General features: G+C 45.8%; 1 pseudogene; it reads left to right on the top strand.

Moving 5' to 3' along the window:
- The window catches only part of LOC102258998, a 20,751-nt pseudogene that overhangs the window by 924 nt on the left and 14,339 nt on the right, over positions 1-5,488 (top strand).

Raw genomic sequence — 5,488 nt, 5'->3', positions numbered from 1 at the left:
AACCGGTTTGGCTCAGTGGATAGAGCGTCGGCCTGCGGACTCAAGGGTCCCGGGTTCGATTCCGGTCAAGGGCATGTACCTGGGTTGCGGGCACATCCCCAGTAGGGGGTGTGAAGGAGGCAGCTGATTGATGTTTCTCTCTCATCGATGTTTCTTTTTTTTTTTTTAATATATTTTATTGATTTTTTACAGAGAGGAAGGGAGAGAGATAGAGAGTTAGAAACATCGATGAGAGAGAAACATCGATCAGCTGCATCCTGCACACCTCCCACTGGGGATGTGCCTGCAACCCAGGTACATGCCCTTGACCGGAATCGAACCCGGGACCCTTGAGTCCGCAGGCCGACGCTCTATCCACTGAGCCAAACCGGTTCCAGCAACACACTGCCCTTTTTGGATGTTCACGTGTTCATTCCTTCATGGAACAGTGATTAGTTATCTAATAAGTCTTCATTAAAGCTGCGGTTGTCACCTGGCTGGTGTGGCTCAGTGATTGAGTGTCGACCTATGAACCAGGAGGTCATGGTTCGATTCCCGGTCAGGGCACATGCTTGGGTTGCAGGCTCGATTCCCAGTGCGGGGTGTGCAAGAGGTAGCCCAGTGATTCTTCTCCTCATTGATGTTTCTATTTATCTCTCCTTCTCCCTTCCTTTCTGAAATCAATAAAGATATATATTAAAAAAAGAAAAAGCTGCAGTTGTCCATTACTATGCTGTTTTGTGGTCAGGCTAGAGTAATGACAAGACAGATAAAAATCCCTGCCCTAAAACGTATTTACTGGGGCAGGGGATATGCAGTGAGTGAGAAAAATAATCAATAAAAAATAAAGTTAAAGTATTAATTTAAGTGAGGCAAAGGCTCTGAAACTCTGTTTAAACAAAGTATGGCTCAGAGTCTTAGAATTTAATTTATCTCAGTGCCTGTGGGAAAAGACCTTTTAGAAACAGAGATTTTAATTTAAAGAGTATTTTTTCTTTTAAAAAATATTTTTAGTCATTTCAGAGAGGAAGGGAGAGGGAGACAGTGATAGAACATCAATAATGAGAGAGAATCATTGATTGGCTGCCTCTTGAAAACCCCTACTGGGGATCGAGCCTGCAATCCGGGCATGTGCCCCGATCCAGATTTGAACTGTGACCTCCTGGTTCATAGGTTGACACTGAACCACTGAGCAACATAGGCCAGGCCTAAATAGTATTTCTATCAGTGCAAAGAAATACTAAAGCAACTAATGAAAATCCTAGGCTATTGGAGACTGAAAGCTATTTTGACCGGGTGTGGCACAGTTTCTCCTGGTGTCTTGTAAGACTTACTAGAACTAACATTTACAAAGACTTTATGGTGTAAAAGAGTATTTGGGTTTTAGCTGCAGGAAAATAAAATAAAAATTGTCCTAGAAATTTTTCAGCAGTTGAAGAGGCTCCAATCTGAGGGATACTTTTTATTATCCAGCACCAAGGAAAAAAAGTCTGTCTGAGGTCAAACTTGCAATGTGAAAAGAAAGGCAGTGAGACACTTTTGGTAAATGGATGTGGGCGCGTGATGTGTTTCACCTGAAGGCAGGTGCAGACTGTGGGGACCTCCGAGGGTAGTGTCAGGAGCTGGTGGAAGAGGGGCTGGAGGGAGGGGCCTATTTAGGTCTCTCTGTGGAACTAACAGTTGAACTAAGACCTGCAGAATAAAGGGAGCAAAGAGCAGGAGGAAAATGGTCCAGGTGAGGGGTTTGAAGCCTGGACCAGGACCAGCTTGGACCAGCCTGGCGTTTCCAGGAGCTGTGGGGAGTCAGTGAGGTGGGAGCTTAGCCAACCAGGATGAAGGTGACAGAAGTGAGGCTTGGAGGTGAGTGAATGTCAGATGACACAACATCTTAGACACACGGTGAGGGCCTTGACTTCCCCTAAAGGGTGACGGGAAAAACCACACTGGAGGCTCAGTGACCTCCTCCACTGAAAAGCAATGCAAGGATCTCTGAGTATTTCCCTCCACTCTCTACAGGCGCCAACCCAGTAGGGCCTTTAGTGGAATGAGAGTTGATCCTGAGAACGGAAATGCAGATGAAATCTGTCTTCAGTACTTTCAACTCGTCATGTCCCCACCCAGACCTGCATCTTCACGGCAGCCCTCCCAGCCACCTGCCAGGGACAGTTACTCTGTCCACATCCCCATGTGCTTGTCCTGGAAAGTCATCCAGCACCTCCTGCTTCATCACGTTTATCTGTTTGCCCCACCCCACCCTGGCTGTGCCTCTGGACAATGGTCAGGCTCCCTGGGGACTGTTGTCAACCAAGTGCACCTGTCCACTCCCGGCCTCTTCAGGTGGGAGGCCCAGGCACTGGGCATCTATAAACTGCCCTCTAACAGGACCAATATAATTTTAGAAAATGCTGATGCCTTTCACAAAATAGCCTGCGTACTCTCCTTCCCACGCCCCCATCAGAAAATGGGGGCCCCTCCACCCTGCGTAGCAAAGAAGATGTTTCGCTTTCCTTGGTAACATACCCCATGTGCCAGGATCTTTCTGCCAGTGGCGGGAACACCCCTTCCACGTCCTGAGGAGGAGGGGGACCCAGGGCCACCTGGGAAGGCATCTCTTCCCACTCTGACCCTCTACTCCCTGCAGGAAACTGCCAGACCCAGAGCCGTACTTTCTGAAGCAGTGCCGGGAAGCAGGGCTGAATCTGTATGTTGTGACCGACACCGTGGAGCTGCTCAACAGCCCTGTGCTGCAGGATCTCAGCAGCAAGAAGATCTTGGGGAAATTCTCCCTCCCTCTGGATATTTTGGTCAAGGTATGAGGTGGGGACACTGATCGATAAAATAGGAAGTAGATTTAATTATGTGGCATTACATTTGCTTTGGGTAAGGGATGGATTCTGGCAAATCTAAAGGGGTTTTATGCAGGAAGAAATGAGGGACCCCACTACCAAACCTCAGTGGTTGAATTTCCCTAAGTGCTGTGGCCTCCTGAGGAGAATTGATAAGAGGGAGATTTAAATGTCTTTAGGCTCATAGGATTGATATAACTCACAAAAACCAACGATAGTACTTTCAATTATAAAGTAAATTCGTTTATCAAATAGTGTGTGTTATAATGTACTCATATACATTATATCTTTTATATATAGTTTGTCCTCACTTAGAAGAATTAGAAACTCAAGTAAAAAAGCGGAATTCTGAACTAATTTCCCCAAGGTTGGTGATTTTATTTTGAAGGAGGGGAGTCTGAACAAGTGAAACATTGCTCCAGTGTGAAGGGTGTTTAACCTTCAACTTTCGGTTTCCATCTGCTTGAGCTGGAAACTGGCTTTCTGAGAACAGGGGACAATCCTGTGACATCCGTCCCCCACACACTCTCACTCCCCCACACGGCCCCCCCACTGTCACAGCTCTTGCCAGCCAGCTGGGTGCTAAGTGTTGGCCATGGGCTGTGATGCAGTTAGACAGTTTGCATATCACCTCTGGGTCATGGCTGCATCAATTTTGTTTTGGTCAATCAGACAAAAGATCAATAAAGAAACAGAGGACTTGAGCAGCGCCATGTAGATGAATTGAACTACATTCCCTAACAGACATAGAACATGCTTCGGAGTAGCACACACATTCTCCCCATGCACACCTGGAGTGCGCTCCAGCCCAGCTTACATGCGAGGCCTTCCTATCAGTCTGACCAAGTTTAAGAAGCCTGAAGTTACACCAGATATCTTTTCTGGCCACAGAGGAAAGAAACTAGAGATCAAAAACAAAAGGAAAACTAACAAATTCACAAATATATGGACATTAAGAAATACACTCTTGAATCCCCCTGGGTCAAAGAAGATACCACGAGGGAGATCAGAAAATATCTCTAGACAAATGAAAGTGAAAATATAGTACCATATTGTACATCTAAAAATGAGTGAAATACTATATTTTTGGTGGTTTTTTTGTTGTTGCCACAATAGAGATTAAATGGAAGAGCTACATAATAACAAAAAGCTTAACAAAATTCAAATAAATGTATTCTTTTTTTATATAAAACTATAAAAGCAAGATGTGGAGTCTTATTGTATCCTCAAATACCTTATTGCCATATTCCTCTTGAACAAGGTATAAAATCATAAAGCCAAAAAAATATATAATGGAAACAACAGCAGACAAGAAGTATCTGACTTCTTTCAATATACCCTGACTTCTAATATGTTTTCTTTATCTGTCATTTTCTGCAGTTTGAATTCATGGTCCTGGATCTATGGTTTGGTGTCTGACATTAATTTGGGGAAAATCCTCATTTATTATTGCTTCCAGTATTTTTTCTCTTCCTTTCTCTTCTCCTTATGTTATCATTACATGTATGTTACAACTTTCATAGTTGTCCCACAGTTCTTGGATATTATGTTTCATTTTTTAGTAATTTTTCTCTTTGCTTTTCAATTTTGAGATTTCTGTTGAGATTTCCTCAAGTGCAGAGGTTTTTCTCTCACTTGTGTCCAGTCTACTAATGAGCCAAACAAAGGGTTTCTTTATTTCTCTTGTATTTTTATCTCTTTAGCATTTCTCTTTTATTTTTTTTCTTAGAATTTCAATCTCTCTGCTTACATTACCTGTCTGCTCTTGCATTTTGTCTGTTTTCCATGAGATCTCTTAGCAAATTGTTATTATTATCTAATCTAATAAAAGAGAAACATGCAAATTGACCATACCTCTGCTATAACCCAAGCCACACCCACCCACCAATCAGGAGTGAATATGCAAATTAACCCAACTAAGATGGCGGCGGCCACGGAGTTGGAGGGAGCAGGAGGCTTGGATTGCCCCCGGTGATGGAGGAAGCCACGCTTCCGACCTGCCCTGCTGGCCCTGAGCTCCGCTCAAGGCTACAAAGTTTCAATTATAGAAGATAAATAAAGCCCAGATACCTGTTTCCAGCCCGCAGATATGGCCAGCCTGAAAATGGCCCTCAGCCCCTCACCCAGTCTGGCCACAACCCCATGAGGTGAGGGTCCCCACTGGGAGCCTTGGCCAGTCTGCAAACACCTGCAAGCAGCCATCAGGCCCTCACCAAGGCTGGCCAGGGACCCCAGTAGGGCCCCCCCACCCTGAAGGGGCTGTGGCCAGCCTGAAAACAACCCTTAGCCCTTCACCAAGGCTGGCCAAACCTCCATGGGGTGAGGGTCCCCACTGGGGGGCTTGACCAGCCTGCAAACAGCCATCAGCCCCCTCACCCAGGCTGGCCAGGCACCCCAACGGGACCCCCACCCTGATCGAGAACACTCTTCAGGGCAAACCAGCTGGCCACCGCCTGTGCACCAGGCCATTATTCTATATAATAAAAGGGTAATATGCAAATTGACTCTAACAGCAGAACCACTGGGAATGACTGGTCACTATGACACACACTGAGCACCAGGGGGCAGATGCTCAATGCAGGAGCTGCCCCCTGGTGGTCAGTGTGCTCCCACAGGGGGAGCTCTGCTCAGCCACAAGCCAGGCTGATGGCTGCCAGCACAGC

This window comes from Myotis brandtii, unplaced genomic scaffold (assembly GCF_000412655.1).
Source record: "Myotis brandtii unplaced genomic scaffold, ASM41265v1 scaffold912, whole genome shotgun sequence".
Classification (NCBI taxonomy): domain Eukaryota; kingdom Metazoa; phylum Chordata; class Mammalia; order Chiroptera; family Vespertilionidae; genus Myotis; species Myotis brandtii.
Note: the sequence above shows the minus strand (reverse complement) of the source record. Positions and strands in the feature narration are given on the sequence as shown.